At 42.7% G+C, this 25,092-nt stretch overlaps 1 protein-coding gene across 3 annotated transcripts in view; it reads right to left on the bottom strand.

Moving 5' to 3' along the window:
* The window catches only part of PLXNB2 (plexin B2), a 252,944-nt gene extending 238,289 nt beyond the window's left edge, over positions 1-14,655 (bottom strand). Inside the window, exons 1-2 of one of the 3 annotated variants that reach the window (XM_054272722.1) lie at positions 14,595-14,655; positions 4,961-5,063 (exon numbers count right to left, since the gene is read on the bottom strand). The gene's annotated coding sequence lies outside the window, so the exon portion shown is untranslated. Of the gene's footprint in view, positions 1-4,960; positions 5,064-14,196; positions 14,284-14,594 lie in introns of those variants that run through there. The other 2 variants (XM_054272730.1, XM_054272715.1) reach the window with 2 other exon arrangements.
* Positions 14,656-25,092: the final 10,437 nt, after the last annotated feature.

Consider the following 25,092-nt stretch of genomic DNA (forward strand, 5'->3'; position numbering starts at 1 on the left):
GTTTGGTGTACTCCATCTCCACACCTTCAGTTAATTCACTTTCTCTGAATGTCTTGAGTTTCCCAACAGCTTACTTGAAGAAAGCGATCTGAGTTTCTTGTAATCTGCTATTCATTTTGAAGTACACAGGTTAATATTAAGTAGGCCATAGACATTTATAGCTAAACTTAGAAACAAGAAAAATATTCCAGCATTCTCAAACTTTCACATGTGCAGCCTCACACCACAAAGATAAAACCTAACTTAGACGACACCAAGTTTTTTAACTCCTCTTCAAACAGCCAAATAATATAAAGCTCCTTCAAGGACTGCTCCCATTAGTTAACCTTCCCATCACTCAGCAGTCTGTTGCCAGGTTTCTCCAATTGAGAAGATGAAAACTATACTATCCCCACTAGACTCAACAGGCCCAGCCTGAAGAAAAAGCAAGGCTATTGTAACTGTGACAGAAAAGTAGATAAGACAATACCTTCTGTCTGCCCACAGAGCAAGAGGAAAGCCATTCAAACAGCCACACAATGACAAAAAATAAAAAATCTGGACTCCTATGTGGTTTGTTAACCTTTGCACCAAGTAGAGACAGGAAGTGCAATTTCTCCCATTGGTTACTGCTGCCTTTTCTTTCCCAGGAGATGGACAGAGAATGGGAACGGGTATGTACTGAAGAGAAGGTTACTCTGGTGATTTGCAGCTCACACACAAAGTTTCTGGGCTGACAATCTCCTGGCTTTGCATTACAACTTGCCTCACATTTGTAATTACCTGGACAGCTTTAACTTCATTAAGGATTACAGGTAAAAAGCAGATGCTGAAGCCAATCTTATAAAGCAATGTCTGCTTTAAAGAGACTACACTAAGCAGAAGCTAATTCAACACCTTCTCTTTTTGGTTTGTAAAGAGGAAATTCATAATTTCACTCAGGAAAATAAAGATATATGTGAACTGAGGTAAGGTTTATTTGAAGTAAAGAGCAAAAAAATTGTGTGGTTTGGGATGTTTGAGTTCATGCTGCATAAAGTGCAGCTATTTAAAAAGAAATTATTCCAGGAACATATTATCCTTTCCTTGTGGCTAATATATATATAAATTACTTTAAAATATTTACTCAAATTGTAATATTTCCTCTCTCTCCAGTAAATATAAGAGCTTAGCATTAAATCTATATTTAAAAAAATCTTCTTATATATTCTAGGGACTACAAGTTCAGCCAAACTAGGTCCTTGCAGCCGAGTTAGCTCTCTGCTTTTGGCACAAGTACAAATGAAATACTCCAGAAGACAGATATGTTACATTCTTTCAGGTGTTTTGAGTTAACATTCACGGAACTCAAGGAATTTCTATGAAAAAAAACCCATCTTCAGAGAATTTCATAACCTTCAGCTGGGAAACATCAAGGCAAAGTTTCCATAAGACAGAGCATACTTTCCTTTAAAAACCCTTGATAGCAACTATAAAATATATTATACATATTGTATATAATAAATACAATTTTATATCATTTTTTTAAACAGAGATCCTGTTTCTAAAAAGGAGTAGAGCACACTCCATGCATAGAGCTACTTTTATGAAGTGGATAGAAATGTGTGAAGAAGTACCACTATGGGTTATTATCATACTGTCCTTTGAGTCATGCCAAGGGAGTAAAGCTGATAATGAAGGATCTTCTTTTGGGACCAGGAGAACTCCAGCTTCCTACTTGTGCTGCCACATGCATGAGCATAAAATGGAAGTTGTGTTTGTGCTCATGGCCTCAGATTATAACTCAACTGTTGATTTGAATTCCTGCAGGCTCTTGGGACCTGCCCTATCTCATTTGGAGGAGATCACATAATGGTTTTTCCCCTTTTCAGCCTCACCATCACCTTGTAGCTAAGCCTCTCAGTAGATAACCTTATGTCTAATTTTCACATATAACAAATTTTCCTATAAGTCAATTAGTAAAGACTGTTCAATACCTAGGATGGAGCTAAATATATTAAGTGTTAACAATTTATTTATCAACTTTTTCAAAGTCACATTTTTTAATAGTTGCCTAGACTTGTCTCCTTTTAATAAATGCACCAAAATGGCATCTGTATATCCTGTTACAGGTATTGTACCCTGTAACTGCTGCATACCCACCATTATAGCATCCAGATTCAGTTTCCAAATCAAACCTATAAATATCATAGTAGCACTAAAAAATCCTTCTAAGCTCCCCCCAAAAGCCTGCCAGAGGTAAGAATCCTCCTTGTATTTAGGTGAAGTCTGCTTGAAAGCTATTTTTTAACATGTGAAGAAAATTCTCTGTATTTCTTTTAGCCCATCCTAGGTATTTCAGTTTTCTTTCTCTGCTGCAAGCAATAAAACACTTTTATGTTCAATATATGAATAGTAGAGATTTTTTAAAGCCTAACATTTTACAAGGTTTTCCTAAAGCTTGTAAAATATGAATGATCTGTGAAATGGCTCCATACATTAAAATGCAACTCAGGCAGGCCAGTTCTCCATCTCTCCCTTTATTCATTACTTAGAGGGCTAGGAACCATCCTGGGATGCCTTGCACTAGGAGGGAAAGCACATAACTAATTTCCTAACTGCTCTGTTTACTTTGCATACCTTGTGGGCAAAAGTTGGCAAGAAAGGACTGGAAGCTGTTTGCTTTGAAATTATCACCCCATTTACAAGATTCAAGAGCAAAGTCTTTTAAACTGAGGTAAGAGGGGAAAGGAAGTGACTCTGTGCATGGTTAATGCTTCAGGAGAGTGCTAGCAGTGCACTGGAGGTCATCAGCTGAGAAAGAAAACTGACACCAAAAAAGTTTCCTCACCAAGTGCACAGGGACGCAATATTTAGAGCACCCAGAGAGAATAAGGGCACCAGCCAGATCTATGTAAAAGGGCTGTATTTAGTTTAAAGTCACCTCATATTATTTGAAATGAAAGAACAGCTACACAGGAGCATGGTTGCTATTGAAAGTACAAACTCAACACCCTCACTCAGTTTGCAAAAGCCTCTTCTTCCCTGACTAATGGGGCCACCCAGGATGGGACCGGCAGGAAGGGAAGAGAGCTACAGACACAGGCGGGGCTTGATAACACAAAGAACTTGGCAATGAAATCACTTTAAGCAAGTCTTGAATCCTCTTCTTCCTTTTTTTTTTTTTGATGGGGTGGGGTGTGGGGATTGCCTCCCAGCTTCTCAGTCCAACATTGCAAATTATCATGTGTTTGCACAGCCATGCTGTGAAATACAGCAGAGATGAAGGGAAATGTCTAAACACTTTTTTTCAAAGCCATATAACAACTACATAAAATACAGTCTAATGCTAGATCAGCTCTCCTGTCCAGCCCACAGCTCAGCTCCACAAAACAGCACAACCAAGCAGGTACTGGCCAGTGAAGGCAGGAACTACTTACAGCAGAGCTGCCACTGAAGATTTCATATCATTGAATGATGGTCTGTGCCTGCTGCTAACCCACTTGGAACAAAAATGCTCCCTCCTGCCAAGTCATCTCATGGATACAGAGAGCACGATGTGAAAGTGCTTTGGAGGAGGCTTTCCTCAAGCCAGGAAATCTGGGGATGCAAGGTTTACTTTTGCATAAGGGCTTTTGGGAAAGCAACATGGAATAATTTGAGAGAATTAGCAGGTCCCCATCCTTTCTGGTCAAGAAGGAATGCTGCAGCATCTACTTGCCCTACTTATACTTGACAAAAATACCACCAAATTGTACTTTTCTCTACAGATTTCCCAAAATACCCCAAAGTGAAGCAATGAAAAAAAAAACCAAACCAACAACAAAACCAACACCCACCCACACCCCCCCCCCCACAACAAAACAAAACACACCACAAAAATCACAGAGAAATTAAATTGCTTGCTAAAGACAGCAGCAAAACCACCATGCTGAAGTCCCCAGTCAAGAAACCTACAGGACCCCATGCATACAGTGGCTTGCATAGATGGTAGTCTGGGCACCAAACCTACTCACAAAGCAGCCCAGACTTGTGGTATTCCAGTAAGTATGCCAGCTTCATCTGACTGATGCCACTGAATTATTGGCATGGTGTTGGAACATCTCAGCTTGGGACAGAGACCTGCCCATCCATGCCAAGTTATTACACGTGAAAGGCCTGAGAAAACAGAAAAGTCTCTAAGTGGGAGGGAAAGGAAGCAAGTATGTAGCCACTTCTGGCCACGAGTTTACAAACACCTTCTTTTTCCAACAAGCAAAATAATAACATAAAGTAACTCTTCAGCACTGCCTCATTCATAAGTTCCTAACTTCCAAGGTTGCTAAACCCTCTTCTGGTATCAGAGTTCCTGTTCAAGTATAATTCAAGTAGATTAATTAAGCCACAGACAACAGAAAATACAGTCTGCCTCTTGAAATTATCAGCAGGAGAAAATAGCATGAAGAGTTTAGTTTCAAGAATGCTGTTTACATTTACTCATTTTACAGGCATCAGGATCAAAATTAAAAGAGAATAACTAATTGCTACAACTGGGAAAAGTAAATAGACATTTAAATTTCAACAGTGGCAACAAGCAAAACATTGCAAAAGTGAAGTGGAAAGTGTTACTCTGAGCAATTGAGATACTATGTTTTGATAACTAAGTTAACTTCGAGATGACTCACACCCACAAACTGCTTAATATCCTTTTACACTACAGGTCCAGGAGATACAAAACTATGCATAAAAAAATCACTATTGAATCAGACAGCATCCAGGACAATGACAAAGTAAGTGCATTTTCATGCCAGATTATTACACTAAATTTGAGGCTGTGAAATTTCAACTTAAACCCTAAAGCACATCTATCCCACACAGACATCTCTCATCTCGGAGCACCAAGCCAAATGCATGCAGTGCTCTACACAAGAAACTCCTCCTTCTCAAGCAAGCAGCACGACACTTTGGAAGAAGAAATGGAGGTAAACCCAAAACCCTCAGTCCAAAAGAGTTCTTAGCCCACCTGAGCAGCACAAGCGTTGCTGGTCAAAGGGACTTCTTGGGGCTCAGGCTTCTGTGCAAATAGGGTCCAAGATGAAATGCCTTTTGATGTGTTCTTGTTCCTGCTGGAAGAGACACAGAACAGATGCCTCAGAGAACACTTAAAACAAGGGACTGGGCAATATGCACAATCAAACATGAAGAGCTCACTCGGGGGTCTAAAGGCATCCTAAGCAAGGAATCATTTTGCAGCTGGCATCTCAGGACATTGCAGAAAGTTCCTCATTTTTATCTTTATAAGAGTGAAATATGGTGAAATCTATTGATTGTGTATCACATTGAAGGCTTTTTCAGCAACTGAAGGCTTAAAGATGTGACATAAGCAAGATTTATCAAATCACTGGGATTTTAAAAACAGGATGTCAAAACATATAGGACAAATATGTAAAAATTAGTTAACTTCAGGATCTCAAAAGCTGTCATTAGTGAGTAACATCACAATGCAACTGTAATGCTTCTTTTGCAGTTCAAAATTACTGGAATTATGCTTTACATTACCTAGGTGTTTTATTAGCTACCTGGAAATAAGCAAGTTCTTTATGGAAAAATTAAGAGATTATATGGTTTAGTAACATGAGAAATAAAAACAGAAGGCAAATCACAGAATTAACACAATTACCTGTCAAGCTGTGCTCATTCCAACCAAAACAATCTCAAGATACCTGAATGCAGATATATATCTAGTAACAAGGGATGCAGGTAAGGTTTGCAGATCAGAGAACTGCGACCTCTGAAGCAAGGAAAGCAAAAGGGATGAGGTCAACACAGCCTCACAGCTAAGCATCACATTCAGAGCTTCTGCTGTTATTAGAAGGGCTAAGGTGGCTCCTGGGTTCAAAGATATGACAGTGAATGGAAATAATGATTGGGGTAGCATGGGGCAAGAATGACACTAAAATACTCTGCCCAGTTCCATGGCTGATGCTCAAAAAGATATGTTGAAAATTATAGAACATGCAAAGTAGAGCTACAAAAGCAATTAGCATCTGGGAGGAGGTAAAAAGCATTATGTATAATCAGATTTAAAGATTCAGTCCTTTTGATAAGCTACCCAGACAACTGACAGTTTACTTGATCATCTTTAAGGAAAAAAAATTATCAGCAACAAAAAGTCTTTAATACAGCCACAAGAAAACTTAAAAGGCATGAACAGATGCAATTCAAAACAATAAAAGGCTCTTGTTAGAAACAAGATGAAATTCTGAAAAGGCAAAACCAAATAGGAACAAATTCTTAAAGATGGATTCTTTTTTTTCCTCAGAATTTTCAAGGTAAGATATGCTTTAGTCCCAGAATTTGTTTGGCCTATGAGCAATAGCCAAGTGAGATGTTCAAACAGCTGGGGGACTTGACAGTTCTGCTGACCCTAAACTATAGATGACAAGCTCAAAAAACCCCAAACAAAACCCAAAATCAAAGAAAAAACCCAAAAAAACCCCTAAATCAAAGAAAACCCCCTTAATCAAATAATCTAAAAAAGAGCCCACAAAGATATTGCCCTGCATTTTCATCAATGCTACCAAATAACAAATTAAATGCACAATGGACTGTGAAATGCTTGCAGATCTTCCCCCAGTTAAATGTCAAACCAAGAAGTCATCTGTTAATAAACAGAGAAGTCACCTCTCTGGAGTTTTATCCAACCTACTAATACATAAACTCATACCACCACTTTGGACCCAGGATTGCCAAGGCAAATAAAGTCTTTTGGTTTTTCATCTCAACAGCTTGGGTAGGCAGAAGGTGACAACACCTGGACCACCAGCACATGCATAATCCAAGCCATGAAGCCAGCTTCGTGGTTGCAGAGTTACTGACTCTTGAAAAACTTCTTAGAAGTACTCACAAAGACACTTAGAAGTACTCACAAAGACACTTTCTGCCTGTGCAGAAGCTTTTCAGACAAAGCCACTGCCATTTGACATATGTGGGGGAAAAGAAAACCTCAAAGTCACCCACATATACCCATATGGGAGATGTGCACACGTCATAACCACAACTTCAGTTTACATGAGCTGTTAGTTCATGAGGGAAAAGTTCCAGTTGCTGATGATGCGTGTCAAAACTGCACAGAAAAAATTTTCACAGCTTTTAAACTACTTAATCACACAAGACTGGAAATAGAAGAGGTCAAATTACTGCTTTTATTGCCCTACAATTCAACAGGCCCAACATTAAGTTTATACCAATTTGTCCCAAACAGATTAAATGAAGATAGCATGTAAGTTCAACACACACTTGACAACACACTAAGAAAGGCCAAATGAGTGGTCTAGTGATATATTTAAGAGAGATGTTGCATATTTTGGACTTCCAGCTGCAATGAGCTTGACATAATCATGTCTATTAAATGGAAACTAACTAATACAAGCTGAAGGAAATCATACCCGTCTACTATTAACCATGCCATGTGCCCTGTATCTTCAGGAAAAAAGAAGCTTTCATTTGCTTTGCAGGCCTAGTTTAAACCCCAGCAAAAGATTACTAACTTGTCCTGATTCAGGATGGTAAACTTCACCTTGTATTTCAGTTGCACCCTTTTTACCAGATCAATTTGGTTTATATTTTCTGCCCTCTGCTTTCTCCCTGTGGCTGAATATATTTCACCAATAACAATTTTCCTACAGGGCAAACATTGGTTAAAAAACTGGTCCTTCAAAAATTCTAAACAGTGATGCCCATAGCAATGTAAGAGCTAGATCTTCTTTATATATACAGCTCTTAGACGTCAGAAAGAGATACTATCTCTTCTTAAACTATCTAAAAGATAAACAAGAGGCCTGGGGAAAAAGATGTGAGGAGTTCCTCCTCACATTTTTACATATTTAAAACACAGTCAGTAAGTATAGGCAGAACATTAAGCTTTCTGCATTCCTTCTCTAAGACACAGAGCTATCACATTAATAATTCCTCTAGATACAGCAAGATTAGCATCAGGTTTATGAGAGTGTCCTTCAATCCAAGTCAACATGCAGACCTAATCCAGTTTAACTAGAAATATGCTAGTCAAGTCTGTTCAGCAATTAGCATGAACATACCTTGTTATAAAAAATTAAGTTCTGGAACAATTCAGTTTAAGTGCTAAACATCTCATGGATTTTTATTTAAAATCATGCTGTTTACAGGCAGTTTCCATGTACCTAATCTGGAAGAGTAGTTCTTATGGGTCTGCTTGAAGGTCCAGCACATAATTAGGATATTTTAGGGGCAAAGTTTTTCTACAGCTTCCTGTATTATTCCTTAATCCTATGATTGAGAAGGCAGAAAGAATGACATCTGCAACATAAAGATAACTGTGATTGTCAACTAATACCAAAGCCATTCACTGCAAATTACATAAATCATAGAATCACAGAAAGGTTTGGGTTGGAAGGGACCTCAAAGATCATCTCATTCCAGCACCCCTGGATACCTTCCACTAGATTAGGCTGCTCAAAGTCCCATCCAACATCACCTTGAACATGTCCAGGGATGGGGCATTCACTCACAGTTTCCCTGCACAACCTGTTCCAGTGCCTCACCACCTTCACACTACAGATTTTTTCCTAATAGCTAACCTAAGCTACTCTCTTTCAACTTGAACCCATCCCTCCTTGTCCTGTCACTACATGCTTTTGTAAATAGCCTTGCCCTATCTTTCCTGTTAGTTCCCTTCAGGTACTGGAAAGGCAGTGAGATCATCCTAAAGCCTTCTCTTTTCCAGGCAGAACACCCCTAACCTTCTCAGCCTATCTTCACAGGAGAGGTGCTTCATCCTTCTCATCATCTTCATGGCCCTCCTCTGGACTACTCCAACAGTGCCACAACCATTTTATGTTGCTGTCAAGCTGCTGGCCAGGCTTCTCTGATACAGCCCAGAACAGGTTTGGCTTTCTGGGCTGCGAGTCTGCATTGCTGGGTCATGTTGACTTTCTTGTTAACAAACAGCCCCCAAGTTCTCCTCCTTGGGGCTGCTCTCAATTCATTCTCCACCAGCCTGTACTTGTGTTTGGGATTTCCCCAATCCAGGGGCAGGACCCTGCACTTGGCCTTGCAGAAATTCATGAGGTTTGCACAGGGCCTCCTCTTAAGCCTGTCCAGGTTCCTCAGGATGGCATTCCCTCCAGCGTGTCTGCACCCCACAGCTTGGTGCCACTGGGAAACTTGCTGAGGGTGCACGCAATCCCTCTATCCATGTCACCAGCAAAGATGTTAAAAAGTGCTGGTTTCAGTACTGATCCCTGTGGAACACCACTGGTCTCCACTTGGACATCATGCCATTCACTGCAACTCTTTGAGTACAACCCTCCAGCCAATCCCTTATCTGCTGAGCGGCCCATCTATCAAATTCATGTCTCTCCAGTTCAGACAAACATACCATGTGGGACAATGTCAAACTTTGCACAAATCCAGGCAGATGATACTGGTTGCTCTTCCTTTATCCACCAACACTGTAACCCGGGTCATAGAATCTTATCAAATTTGTCAGGCACAGTTTGCCCATGCTGAAGCCATTTTGCCTGTCACAAACCACCTCCTTCTTTTCCATATGCATTCACGTAGCTCCCAGGAGGATCTGTGCCATGATCTTGCTGGGCCCAGAGGTAAATCAGGAAGACTGACTGCCTTCACTTTTTACTTGTGGCCTTAAACTAGTGATGCCAGTTAACAAGCAAACAAGTGAAACACTAGGAATAAGGTTTTAGTTGGATAACTAACTTCTTTGATTGAATAAATCAACTACTAAATTCACTTGTTTACAGGATTGCAAAGCTTTTTGACCAGGGGCATGTGAAAAGTGAAACTACAAGGGCAGAAACTTGGAAGCTAACTATAAAGGTGGAGCAAGGTCAGAAGTGTTTCAGAAGGTGCCAGGTGGACTCTGAACCCTGATGAGCACTGAGGCTGACGAGCCTGGGGAACTCAGCATGGTGCTAATCATCAATCCGTGCTGGCGCCAGCTCCCAGGAGCTGAATTCCAAAGAGAAACCAAGTGTCCCTACAAGCACGTGGCTGGTGACCACAGCTCTGCTGACACACTCCTGAGGGCAAACTCTGTCCTGCATTATGGTCGTGTAAAGCTGAGCAGTGGGGCAGGGGCTGACCATCACATTGAGGCTGAGATTTTTTTTAATAATTACTAGTAACATTTATTAAGCACAGATACTTTTAGACATTACAACGAGAAGTCTTCCCTCAACTACCTGAGATGGAAACTCAGAGAGCTCCAAAAGTTATATATTTGCAGAGATACAACTGCAGAGACAGAAACAGAAATATTTGATTTTAACAGATAACTAAATTACTATCTGCCTAAAGAAAGTAAGCCCCAGGTCCACAAGATCCCCTGAACAGCTTTCCAGTCTGTCTGGTTGCACAAGGGTTGGGCAAACATGTGTCCTCTCCTTCCTCCATCCATCCTCTGCTGCCTGCAGAGCAGCAGAGGGCAAGGACTCCAGGCCTCTTTTTGTAGCCAGATTTGATCAGTTTTATAGACAAAGAGCTTTTTGTACCATTAACCACTGATGGTTAAATAAAATGTTTTCAACTGCTTATTTCTAAATGTGTTTGACCAATTAAAAAATAACAAGCTAAACCACTTACTTTCCAAATACTGGTTTTTGTTGCAACAGACATCCCCTCAACCACTTGGGCTATATGATTTTATTTTATTTTCAACAAGGATTAACTGACCAATGTCAAATCCAAGTTAGACTCATACTTAAACAAAACTCTTTAAGTAATATTCCACTAATCCTAGTTACCCCTGGCCTTATTACAGCTAATAATACTTTTTTTTCTTGATTGTTTGGAGTTTTTTTCTCTACTAGAAGCCATTTAAAAGCTGCTCCATTATAAGCTGAGCTTTACAATTTTCTATGGTGCATAAGAAAACCTGCAAGAAAAGCCAAAATAAATATCCACTACTGAGTTGAACAAAAAGGTAAAAGTGAAGGAGTAGGAGGAATACCACATCGAGGTTGTTTGTTTACTTAATTTCATCATAATTATTTAGACTCTCATCTCACTAATAGCTGTGCAGGTGCTAACTTTACTTCAAGAAGGACCTAGAGTTTTTGTTTGCATAAATCAAGTACATTTAATCAAGTGCACATTAGCTCATCAACACATTGGATCTGATGAGAAATTGCATAAGTGACAATGCCAAGCTATTTCGGTGAATATTCATGATATCTCTGTGGAACAGGCTGACTGGAGGGGAGTGAGAACAAAATGACAGTAAAAGAACGGTAGCAATTACTTTTCTAGCAGTTAATGTTGCCATTAACTGCTTGCTGGCAAGAGCTTAAAGTTGCAAACTCCAATTTAGGCTTGTTACCTTAATTTTACAATTGTAATTCAATATTCTGAATGTGACACCAGTGTAACAAACATCTTCATTCAGTGCTTCATATAATAAATAATTTAAAAGTACATGAAAATTTCCAAATTCTAGCCATTACAGAAATATAAACGCTTAGTATTTAATCTTCATAAAAATAAATAAATAATGCGCAAATCTTTTTCTCAAAACTGAGCCAGAATCCAAACCCGTTTGCAACAATAAAGTGGAACTTTTTTGTTCTTAATAGGCATTCATGAAGAGGTCTCCCTTCAAAATGTAATTTGTCCTTAGTGATCTTCTGCATGCAAGGCAAACAACTCCCAGTTTTATAAAGCTATACAAAGCCTTTATCCAACTTCCAATATCATCTGTAGAAAATTCAGGCAGAGTAGTGTAGTGAGAATATTTTACATAACAAGTCCTCAAGTCAGATGAACAAAGAAAGGCTTAGATAAAAGAACAAAAAAACTTGGATCACTTTCAGATTGCTAGAATGGATGAAGGAGGAGAGGAATTGAGGGCTGATTGGGTGCACCATCGACTGCATCTTTCCAAAACCCAGACCTTGTGTGCTGCTGACCAACCTGTGAAGAAGGTCACACAGCCTCTCCTCGTGCAGAGCTGCCTCCCCACCACCTCTGCCCACCAAGTTCTGGTACGAGGTAGGTCACTGGACTCACATCTGCCATTTCAAAAGAATTTAGATGCTTATGGACTGTGGGTCGCAAATACAGCTCAATTCAGCCAACCCCAACTGTTTGCTTTGTCCCTCTGTCACAACAGAGAGATATACAGGAGACTCATGCTATCAGACTTCACGACACTAACCTGAACAGCCATAAAATACAGTTTACATTCATATGCCTATCTTGAATCTGGCAGATTCAAAGTTCAATAGAACATAACCCTGAATGGTAGAGTAATCTCTGGCAAAGGGACAGGATGAACAGCTGAATGCATAAGCTTCTGGAGCAAAAGTCAGAGTCACAAGTGTATTTATTGTGCTACCCTTCCCATCGTTGACAATCCAGGAGTATCAAAGAAGCCTGGTTATCAACACTGTTGTAACAGATTATCACAAGCATCCAAAGCTTCAGTTGCACATTTTGGGGGTTCATGTTACTACAAAATACAGTATCACATTTTGATGGGTTGACCCTAGCTTCTTACAATAATCTCAGATGATTTATACAGCTTTTCGTACCAGAAGCCACCATTCAAACTCCTTTCCCAAACATTGACACCATTTAGTTTCTGTATTTATTTAAGTCATATATTTTAAGAAAGATTGTTTTCTACTTCACAAGCAATCAGACTAGGTTTTAGATCCACAAGTGTTCTAGGTAAGGAGGACAAGCCATGCTAGGCTTGGAAGTAGACTTCCTTCCTTCCTCCCTTCTGTTTTGGCTGGAAGCATGTTCTATTCTGGCACATCAACTGCAGGCAGCAGCCCCCGTGCCCAGGTGTGCTGGATCTGTCTCACAACCTGACAGGCAGGCAGGGCAATAAGCATCAGCCCAACATGCATTTATAATCTCACTCCCTAGCAAACAGTGAACAGGTCTCCCAGCTCATTTGCCTATAGCATGGTACATAGCTGTTGCAAGACCAGTTGCATACTTCAAGCTTTGGGGAGGGGGAAGAAAGGAAAAAAAAAATTTCAGCCCAAATTTAGAATTGATGTCTTCTAAAAAAAACTGTTAAGAAAACTGAAGTCAATCCTAGGTACATACCAGCAGCCTATTATTTACCAACCTTTGCTTCCTCCTAGATTCCATTGTAATGAGAACATAAACAGTAAAATAAGCATATATCTCCCTTGAATGAATTACCTATTCAGAGTTCCCTCTGGTGTTCAATAAGCTCATCATCACATTCAAGGTAACAGCCTTGGTTGCAAAAGCATAAGTTCTCTCATGAGCAAGTTATCATTTGATGACGAGCTCAGCAATAAGGACAGGACCATAGTGCTGTAACTCGTGGACAAAAGCAATGTTACTTTCCATCAGATTTCAGAGGGGCAATGAACTTACACTTCCTCCTTTGTATATTCAACCGAGTGTCTGATTAACCTCGAAAGGACCCAAAGTGCTAAAGATCCCTTCTGCCTCCCGATGCCACCAAACCGACGAAGTCTCGGAGAAGGCAAAGTCACAGATTACAGGTACAGCCCATCTGAACGGGGCACGCAAAGATGTTCCGCACCTCCCGAATAACTATGATTTGAGTCACAAGCTTTCCCAGCCTCGCACTCCCATTCGCCTCCACGGAACATGAGCAAAGTACAGTGTATCTAATTAACAGTTTGGAAAGAAAGTTTAAAGCTGCCTCTGCAAAGAGACAAAACGCGTTTGCAGGAAAATCCCAAACGAGTTCCCGAGTCGGCGGTGCGCAGGCGGAGCGCGGGGCGGGCGCCGGGCCAGTGCCAGCCGCGACAGCGGGGCTGCTGACCCCGGCGCTGCGGGGTTGCGAAACTCCCGGGGAGAGCGGCCAGCCCGCAGCGAGCGGGGCGGGCGGAGGGAGCTCGCCGGACACCGGCGCACCCCGGCCGCCGCTCGGGAGGAGCCCGTTCCCCGCGCCTCCCCCACCTCCCCGCCCTGCACGGCGGCTGAGAAAGGCGCTCCGAGTCCAGAGCCGCCGCCCGGGAGCCCCTTAACCAAAACCATCTGGTCACGGGCAGCGCGGCAGAAAGCCCCATCCGCCCCGGCCCTCGCCGCTTACCCCCGGCCCCGCAGCCGAGGAGGAGAGAAGCTGCTCTACCCACAACTCAGCAGCTCCCGAGCTGGGGGAGACAGGGGGAAGTCGCCGAGGAATCCGCCTTCCCCCCTCCCCTCCGCGCCCATCCCGCGGCGGCAGCGCCGGGGCTGTGTTACCTTCAACAGGTGCAGGCGCCGGCGGGAGGGAGCCCGCGGGCAAGGACCGTCCGAGTTGCCCGAGCGGGAGCGGCGGCCCCGGCAGCCCGGGTGGGTGGCGGTGGGCTGGACAGAGGCGCTACGGCAGCCCCCGGCGGCCGCCCATGCTCCCGGCGGGCCCCGCCGCCGCCGCCGCAGCCGGAGCCGGAGTCAGCGCGAAGGCGGCAGCGGCTGCGGCCACCTCCGAGAGGAAGGACGGGAGCGGCGGGGAGCGAGGGAGGGGGAGGCAGAGAGCGAGAGGAGAGAGAAAGCGCCCCAAGAGAAATAATCATCACATGGCGGTCACGATCCGCCGCCGCCCCCCGACAGCCGGAGCCTACGCTTGGGAGCCGGGGAAAAGCTGCGAGGAGGGGACACACCTGTAGGCGCAGCACATATCCGCTGTGAGCACAATGCGAGACAGGAAACTGAAAAAAAAACAGCCCAGGGAAGGAGAGAGGCTCCCGTTCGTCCCTCCTTCCCTCCCTCCCTTTCTCCCTCCCTCCCTCTGTCCGTCCTCCTTCTCCTCTCTCCACCCCCTGCCCCCGGTCAGGATCCGCTTGCAGCGCTGTCTCATGCAGGGAGATCCAGGCAGAAGGCTGGGAGGCGGCGGGAGCCGTACTTTCTCCCCGTTTTCCTTTCTCTGTCTCCGCTTTGTTTTGCCCGCCAGCCAGGCAGAGGCCAGCCCGGCGAAGCGGGGCCGAGAGCTCCCGGAGAAGCGGGGTCGCTCCGAGCCCCGCCGGGGTACCGGGGCCGGGCCGGAGGCTGCAGCTCCGGCGCTGGGAGCACCGAGCCCCAGCCGCCCGTGGGCCCCTGGGGTGAAGAGCGGCGAGCGGCGGGGCTGCCGGGAGCAGCTGCCGGGCCCCTCTGCCCGCGGCCGGGGTCGGCGCTGGGCTCCGCGGCGCTCTCCAGCGGGGCGGCGGTACCGCTGGGAAAGGGTCTGGTCGGTACCTAACAGCCTGTCGTGTCCCGGCGGTGTTCTGAGGACGCTCCTGAACGTGAAGGAACATTGCAATGCCCACCCCTTATCCCCTGAGCAGAGTCTCAGAGCGCCCAGACATTTCCTCCCTTCTCGCACGCCCTTGTCGATGAGGGGCCCGGAATATGGTACTGGCATCACTTTTACTGAACTTGAAGTACTCTAGGGTTTATCCCTGTTAGGTAAATCCTCTGCAATTACAATTTCTGCAGGTTGTTTCTCTGCTGAAGCACTCTACTAAAAAGCCTGTGTGCAAATTTTTCATGCCTTCCCCTTATAAACAGATCAACAGAGTTCTTGCAGAGCTCACTTCCCACCTGTTGTGAGCACAGCGTCACTGTGCTATAGCATCGTCATCCCCACGTTCAGATGTTACACTTGTCTCAACTATATGTACTATAGGGATAATTTACTAAAAGGAGGGATGTCTTAGGATAATGGCTCAGGTAAGCTTTGGTCGGGATGTTTATACTTTGTAAGTTTCCATGAGTGAAATGTGGACCACCAATGTTTCAAGGAGTCATTAATTAACTGCTCTCGGCACTTTGAGTGCAGATTCATTAAATGCTGCGTGTGTTGTGCTCCTTACTAAAACACCAGGAGACAGCCGGTCTAAATGCCATGCTTCTCAAACAGGAAGTGGCTGAAAAGTTACCTTTGCATCTCAAAACAGCAACAAATCAAAAATAAATACAAATCAGCCCCAAAACCTGGGCAAGAATAAAGTTATACTTTTGGAAGAGATGTTAAAAGTGGCTTTCAGACCCTGTCTGTGCAAAGTGCCACTGCAGACTTAACAGTGAATTAAAACATAATATAGAGTTTTGTGGGGTTCTCCCTTTGGGATTGCCCCGGGGAGGCAGACTGTGCTGGCCGAATTTTGCCAGTCTGGCCCATTTATTGTGCTAACCTCCACCAGAAGCCCTTGTCCTTGTTTATTGGCTTCCTTCCTGCCCTTCACCTGACTGGGCTTAGTCACTGCAAGATAAGAAAGAACAGCTCTGGCATAACTCTAGTGTTTCAGAAGGTCTGGATTCCCCTTCTGTACCTCTCCACTTACTGGAAAAGAGAAAGGGAATCTGAAGAGAGAGATGGGACTTCCCTAGGAAAACTGAGTTAGTCACGTCCTGCAATCCTTGTGAGGAATCCAGTAAGGAGAAACCTACAGGCTGCTAATGGGCTTGGTAACACCTGACTTTCCAGGCTGCTTTCTCAACATCTGGGCTTCTGGCCAGGTTGTACCCTAAGTTTGGCAGAATGCCCTGGAATTACCAGCCTGGCAGCTCTCTGTGCCCTGGGCTGTGAATCTCTGCCTTCCATCACACTCTGCCCCAGGCTTTCTGCTGGGATCTCTCTCACTCATCCCCCTACCCTGCCTGCTCCAAACCTAATGATCTGCTGTCTCTACTCTGGGCTCTGGGGAAGAGCCCACATTTGCTCCATCTGATGACCACTGACCAGGACTGTACTTGCCACACTTTTGCTGTCTCAAGGTGACTGTACCCAGGTTAAATCTAAGCCTTGTCCCCCTCCCAGCTCACAACACAGCTTCCTTTGGCTGTTATAGTTTCTTCCAGCTCCTGTTCAGCTCCTGTGGCTCTGGCCTCATGAGATTTTTTTTTTTTTTTTTAAGAAGCCTGCCTGTGAACATATACAGAGCCAGAGCAGTGGCAACAGCTTATTTCATTCAAAAGAAGAGCTGGTGAAGTGAAGCTGTGCTGAATCCTCATCCAGTCCATAACAATCCCTTGCTGTGCACCTGACCTTGCCAAGTGTGACTGGGATTATGAAGCTGATCTGGATCTTGAGGTGGCTGCACAGCATCCCACCCCAGGATAGCTGTCTTCCTGTTAACCCTCCATAAGCTGCTGTTCTGCCAGGCACATTTGGATGTACTAAAGCAGCAGCGTGGCATATTGGCCTATGCTTCTGCCAGCTGGGACACAAATGTTCACCACAGCACTCTGGTTACTGAATTCCATGCTGAATTTGGCACTTGGCCCACTTGCAAAGGTGAAAAGAATTCACAAGATGGTCTTCTGCACTTCCTTGTCTTGGAACCAGCACACCATCCTTCTGACTCATGGAGAAGTGATACAGGGAGATATCCTCCAGTGAACCCATATAAACAGCTGCACATCAGAACCTGCTATTTGTGACTGAAGGAGAAATTCCCTCCCTTAGCATAATCCACCAAATAAGACAAAGTCACATCATATCCTAAATGCAGAGATGCTTAGAGAAGAGCAACAAGTAAAGGACTGATGATTAACAGCTTCCCGGACTCCTGGGGATCTTCACTGCAGTCATGCACATGCACAGGGTGTGGCTCGGGGCAGAAAGCTTTGTTCCCTCCCCCTCCAGCATCAGGACACAGACGACAGAGCTGTGTTTGAACGAAACTCTAGTCGAGATTTCAATTTCCTCTTTATTTCCTTCCTCTGCATTCCGTCTGTCTCTCCTTTCTTTGTTATCACCCATTTGTTATGTGTGTCCTCCTGATTTTTTTTTCTCTGCCTGTTATTTTTTTTTCTGCATGTTATTTTCTTTTACACCGAAGGTGACACCTGAGCCTCTTCCCTGCCTGCTTCTCTTCCCAGTGCCGTCGGTTCTGAATTTTATCCAAGATGCAGCCATACAGGGTATCATTCCTACTGCTGAGACCTTCGAGGCCTGTAGAAAAGAGCCGAATTTTCAGCTGTTGTTATTAAAACGACCTGGCTCCGTGATCAACAGAACTAATGAAGCCAGGTTTCCTGTGGTTTCGGCTCTGACTCCCTGGCTGCGATGGGCTCGCCTCCCGCTCCCGTTCCGTGTCCGATGTGCCATCTCCTCCCCTGGCTGAGCGGGGCGGGCGCTGCCGCGGGCCCGGAGCGCCGCACGCTGCCGAGCGCAGCCCTTACAGCCCAGCTCCTCTGCAGCTCTCTCTGCTGGAGCACTCATTTGAGCCTCCGGTCGCTGGTGCTCACAAATCCCTGGGAACTTAATTATCTTTGAGCTTTCTACCTCTTTTATTCATTTGTTTGCGACTAGCCAATGTGTTCTGACATTTTTATGAGGGGCTGATGGGCAGATGAACAGTCAGATGATTGATTATCAGTCTTTAGGAAGGAAGGTTGTTGCCCCGTGGTCATGGAGATAACCTGGGAGCAACCCAAACGGCTAAAAAAGAACATAAAATCCTTTATAAACTTTTGAAAATTGCACTTTCTGTGTGCAGACAGTTTTGATTGTCTGCATGCCCACATGTCTGATCAACCTCTTTGCATCCTGCTTGGGGATGTCCCATGTCTCAACTCTCTTCTGAAGGGTAGGGAGGGAGAAGAAAGGGAAATAAATATTCTTCATTAAGCAACAATTCATCAGCTGTACTGAGCAACCACTGAGATGAAGCCTGCCCTAGCACTCCTGCTGCCACCATCCTTTATAAGAAATTTTTATCAATAATGGGAAAGCAAAAAGCACAAGAGTAGGATACTACCTGAATAGGTTTAGTCTCACAGCAAAGATATAAACAAAGGATCTATAAGGATCCTTTCACTCTCCATGTGATGTCTCTGGTTTGGATAGGGCACTGCATCATCTTCTGCTAGTGACTGAAATGACCCAAATATACATATTTATATTTTTACAGTCCATAAATCACTCTGGGATCTACTTTTTCTGTATAAAAATGCCAGATAAATCTAAGGTGTTATTATTAGATTTGTGAAATGTCACTGTGCACATCCTGCTTTTCATGCCCTTTGCACCAAGCTCACATGGCAGATCAATTTGTAAACATCTGGGGTTGTTCTTTACTTGATGGATTTCTCAGTGTCCATTTTCCAACAATCTAGAAAAAAAATGTTTAAGGATGAAATAATCTAAGGTTAACTGTGCAATTCCCTTCATTTTTTTTCCTTTGATGCTAGAAAATCTTTGATCCACCCAGAGCAAGTGGGTTTTGGTATTTCCTAACCAACCTTCATTTGATACATTTGTTTACCCCTGTGCAAAATGCTACCCAGTCAAATTTTTTCTTTTGTTTAGTTTTACATATACTTTTTACAGATATAAATTGTTGCACAAAGGTATGAGATAAAAAAGCAGCAGGCACTGGATACAATTTCCATGTGGAATCCAGAGAAAGCCTTATATGGATGTGTGCAGTAGCTCTATGCATATGCATAACTATTACAAGCAGCAGCCCTCGCAGTCAAGTCTTGATGTTCTGACATTGCCCCAGTTGCACCTGGCTGTGTGTGAGCCTGGTTAAGAGATCCTTGGTTAATGAAGAGGTTCATATGGGCAGTGTGGGATTTTTTAAAGCTATCTTGAATTGTTTGAGAAATTTAATTTAAAAATTATAAGAATGAAAATTTCTAAGAATTTTCATCAGGAAGTTCAGTGCTGTTTCAAAATGTAGGTAAAGTGAAAATTTATATAAAAAATTGACAACAAATATTTGGCTCTGCCCTTTCTTCCCTTCTTCTTTTGTTGTTTAAATAAGTCCTTCACAAACACACATACACACACATCTGTATATATATAAACCAGACAAACCAGCATGTCCAACTTTGATTAAGGCAGCTAGCCAGCAAAACATTGAAACGATTGCTCTGCCATTCATTTTAACCACAGCCAATATACTTACACTTGGTGGTATTGGTAATTCTTCAACTGGTTGAAGAGCTGGGATCAGCTAACTGCCATGCATGCTTCTATAAATATGTTTATGTTGTAGAAAAAATAATATAATGATTTTTATAAAAATAATATCATTATCTACTAATATTTGAGCTCATTTTATTATGGAGATGTAGGCTGTGGGAAGACAATTACAAATAAGAGTTCATGATTACAGCATTCTGTTCAAAAGTGGAAAATCAGATTTACCTCTTCTGTGCTGGAAATAATGCATCTTTTTACATCAGTAACCTCAAATACTGTATGATTAGTATTTTCCAAATATATATTGCAGAAAATTTATGTTTATACTGCTGAAGTGTGTCTGATCTATAGTAGCTTAGAATGCAGCTTAAATAATCAGAGTTTAAGATGGTACAACAGCATTAAAGAAGCATTTGTAATTTTAAAATATTTAGACTTTTCAGAATTCATCAAATGACACTCCAGTTAAGAAGGGAAATTAAATTATTGACTACTACAACAGAACTTGTATTTTACCTTTTTATTCAGAGGAAGATTTCCAAGATAATATATGTATTTTAAATGACTAGTCGAGCTTCCCTCATGTAATGGCAACTAATCAATAAATCATGTGCCATTGTTGTGGCTCAGCATGTCAAATAGCAGCATTTCAGTGTCCACACTTAAAGGTGTTGAGCAATTTTTTTGTTCTTGTACATTTCTAGCTCATTAGCCTGGATTCTAGGAGTGGTTATTTTCATGTCAATGAAATTGGTAGAAAAATCACATCTTACCTGCTTCTGCCAAAGGGAGGAGATGGAACGGGGTAATGAACGGGAAACTTCTGTTCCTTAACACTGCTTGCCACCCCATGCAGGTTTGCTAAAGCAGCTTTTCCTTGTGAGCAACATGGAAAATAAATACATGGCATCCTGCTAGACATACTGGATGTTTTGATGCTCATGGGAGATGGTAAAAGGATGAACGTATTTGAAAGCAGCTTTTGGCATACATAAATCATGAGGTTTGCTAGGCCTGGGATATTCAACTCGATGGATTTTGGTTAGACAGCAGCACAAAGATGGACTAATAAACTTTCAATTATCCTGCACATCTCAGTTACATTTGCCTACCAGAGCTGCAGTGCAATCTTCATTTGCCATATGAAAACTGCCCTGCATGAGTAGGTGAAATAAGTGGCCAGTATGCATCCAAATCTCTGGTTTGAGAACAGTGGCCAACAGCTGAAAAAGCACTAACCTTTGGTGTGATCTCCCATTGCCATTAATCACATTTGGAGTGCCTTTGCCACTCTGTCAGAGTATCTAAAAATGTTCTTGATGAAAACGGTAGGTTCACTTGGACTCAGGCCAGAATAAAGTGGTGTTTGTCCTCAGAGAGATGCAATGTAGAACTAGCCAAAGTGCACTTGCTGTCTTTTGTCTGCAGTAAACAGCTCTAGTTCATCAGGATATTGCAAAATCTCAATGTCCTCTTTTCATCAGTCTTAAAAATGCCTGGATTTTTTCATGTTTTAATTTATTAGAAGATGAAGTTATTTTCTTGTGGACAATAATTCAGGATGTAATAAACCCCATGTTTATCACAGGCACATCACATAACTGGAACTCATGCAATCTGAAGTGAATTGTGAGGGTTTGTATAGGTTTCTGCAAACACAAAACACAGATGCTCTGTTTTCCAATGGATCTGTTTTGTGTGTGTGTATATATACACATATATATGCATCAAGTCTATGCTTGTATTCCTTTCCTGTATGCAGTGCAAGAAAGCCTGGGGTTTCATTTCCAAAGTGATTAATAGTTGAGGCTGCAGCTATATTTCATTCTAGTAATTCTTGCATAAACTGTGCTCCTCCGAGAAAGCAGATCGCAAAGCAAATTCAGTCTCATCACATCAACTAAGGAACTGTCCTGCACACTGGCACAGGCAAATCAGGATTTTGGTCACCTTTTTGGTAGTTCTGAATGCTTCTTTCCTTCAAGAAAGCTCCTCATCCAGAGTGGTGCCTCCTCTCAAGACTTGTCACACAAAGAGTCGCCACTGGATGCCAAAGGCCCTCTGCAACTTGTGGTTCTCCTCCTGGGACTGTGTCTACTGCATGACCTCACACATGGAGGTTCACAGACCCAGGCAGCTGGAAAGGCCCTCTGAGGTATTTAGAACATAGCCCTGACTTGGGGTAGTATCACATATACTTACAGGTAAATTTTAACTTGTTTGCCCAGAGGAGGAGCATGGCGTTGATCAGAGGGCTGGAGCCCCTTTCCCATGAGGAAAGGCTGAGAGATTTGGGCTGTTCAGCCTGGAGAAGATAGGGCTCCAGGGTGACCTTATTGCAGCCTCTCAGTACCTGAAGGAGTCTATAAGAAAGATGGGGAGAAGCATTTTAACTGGGCTTGTTACTGTAGGACAAGAGATAAGGATTTTAAACTAAAAGAGGGTTGGTTTAGAGTAGATAAAAGGGAATTTCCTACAGTGAGAGAGGTGATACACTGGTACAGGCTACCCAGAGAGGTAGTCAATGCCCTATCACTGGAAATCCTCAAAATCAGGCTGGACAGGGTTCTCAGCAACCTGATCTAGTTGTATATGTCCCTAGTTGTATATGAATGTTACAAGGTGCCTTCCAACCCAAAGTATTCCATAATTCTATGATTCTATGTTCTTCTAAAAATCTCCATTGATGGAGGTCTGAGCATTTTGCAGGCCATCTGTCTACCTCTTAACTGTTATTGTAGTCCTAATATCCCATCTGAATCTTCCTTACTGCAGATGAAACACTTTCCCCTTAGTTTAACAAAGATGTTAAAGCAGGTAGGTTGTTCTTGTCTCTTCACAAAAACCCTTTATGTATTTGAAAACTGTGATTATGCCTTCTCTAAGCCTTCATTCTTTACACTTCTCCTCTACCATTCATTCAAACTTTTCATGTATTTTCTGAATTTTCTAGGTTTCTGATTATTTTCTGAGCTTGTGTAACTGGGCAGCTTCTTCTCTGAAATGCAATTCTTAACAGCGGCCCTGATCCTTCAGCTGAGCCCTTGCCAGTGGTGAATACAGTGAAAAGATTGCCTCAGTTGCTCTGCAAGCTGTACTGCTATTATATGAAACTTGGAATTCTGAGCTAAAAGGGCCTTGGGAGAATGATGCACTGATATGGACAAGAATTGTACCATGCTGGTAAGGGGAGTGTGAATCCTGCCAGTCGATGGGTTTGCTTATTAAGTATGCAATGCTTCTAGTGAAGGTAATGTCTACAAGGATTAGATGACCTATGCCAATGTTATAGTACCTCGAAGATGTTATTTAGTCTTGCTGGATTTGTTTTGGTTTGCATTTAGCTTCCTTTCTTAGCTGTCTGAGAAAGAAAATTATATAACAGTAATAAAATATAACTTAACTAGTAAAATAAGTGTCCAGGAGGATGAACTTCACCCTCATTAGAGTAAAGAGGAAAACATGGAGATGTTTGGTTTGGCATGCTGGAATTAAGCCAAGTCCTGCATAGCTGCCCAGTGCCCAACTAAAATACTCTCAATGCAACCCTAACACAATTATATGATTCCTGCAGCAGCCATCTCTCACCTAACAGCTCAGAGCCTGGAGCAGGGATGTTGAATCTTGAGACTGTTCATCCATACTAAAGCAGCAACTGGAGCTTGTATCTGTATCTCCAGTCTCCCAAATATTCACTCTAACTATATTTCTGCTGCCTTTGGCACCTCTCCCAAGCAGTTCTCTCAGCATGGTGATACATGGGAGTAAGGAAATGAATGCTGAAAGTAGCAAATGATGATTAATGAACACCTAGTCCCTCTGTTTGAGTGTCCTTCCCCTTGTAACACGTCCTTGACAATTAATTTCTTCAAGAGGGGTTTCACATTATAACTAAGCTGCTTTAAGGTTCTCTTCAATGATTGATGGTTCCCATCCCCTTCCCTGATTCTGGCCAAATAAGTCCCCAGCCTTTTGGTTTGGTCTGGTACAAATCTGACCCCATAAAATAAGCCTCTTTTGAGAGCTAACAATCAGAAAACAAGGAAAAGAGATCTGTATCTTCTGCTTCCAGAATGCCTGATGATATTGCTCCCTGAGCTGGTTTACTACCTTGCCAGGGTGGTCCTTACAGTGGCATATTGGAATGAGAATGGAATGGGATGAGAGAATGGAACATGCAGGCAGCAGACCACTAGATCAGCCACTGGGTAAGTCTCAACATCCCTTTTTGCTGTTAGAAGGGAAAAAAGTCATGGGAAGCAATCACTAGGTTCTTCATTTGTGTTTTCTCTTCTGAAATCTGTGGTTTTGACAATATTTGACTTTCAACTTCTACATCCCGCTGAAGATGCAGCTGTCTGTACTTGAAGTAGGTGGGAGGGTTAAGAATGAGATTGTCACAAAGAGGCAATGCAGTTTCCTTCTTTGATCATCTGTTTTTCTAATTTTGTGAGATTCCACTCCCTGGCCCAAGCTCAGAGCAGAAGTCAATAAGGCAGTAGAAACATTCCCACATTAAGCTTTCTGCACACCAGTTAGCATGGGGCATGAGAGTGCTGTGAGTGTGAACTCCTGCTGCCACCCTCCTCTCCTGCCTCCATCACTTACAAATAGACGGAGGCAGCAGGAGGGGCAGCACAAGCCAGAAATCATGCAACATGAGAAATGGCTGGACAATTGCAACTGACAAGCAAGAGACTTGTAAGAGACGAAATTTAAAGCCTCATTTCAGTTTTCCTTGTTAGGATGCTGTTAGGCCTCCTACAACAATGACAAGTCAGATATAATCTAAGCAATATTGTATAGCTGAGAGCTGAATGGGGCTCTATCAGACATTAGAATCTCTCTCTAATGTTTTGCTTCTGATACCCAGGAAATTTTGTTCTGCGCTTGGAACAGAAGAGAAATCATCATTTGAATAAAACAAAGAAAAACAACCAAACATTTGGCAAATACATTATTTTAATTGTAAATGTGGTAACTATTTGGAAATGTTGATGTTTTTTGGCAAGGACAGTGCACACATGTATGTTATTAGTCATCCAACACATTAGATTTGTGATAAATATACTTCTTAAAATAGATTTGCTCAGCATTTAGAATTTTTGTCTTCTTTATTCAATGAATCTCCAAAACTGGAGCAGATGGATAGGGGAAAAACATTTTTGACCTCAGAATGGAATAGTCTGATGGAATTGCAACAGACAGATGACTTCTCTGTGTTAATAGCATCCTATTCAAAATGG

Source organism: Melozone crissalis, unplaced genomic scaffold (assembly GCF_028551555.1).
Source record: "Melozone crissalis strain CALT ecotype California unplaced genomic scaffold, PUWL_Pcris_2 ptg000004l_1, whole genome shotgun sequence".
Taxonomy (NCBI): Eukaryota; Metazoa; Chordata; class Aves; order Passeriformes; family Passerellidae; genus Melozone; species Melozone crissalis.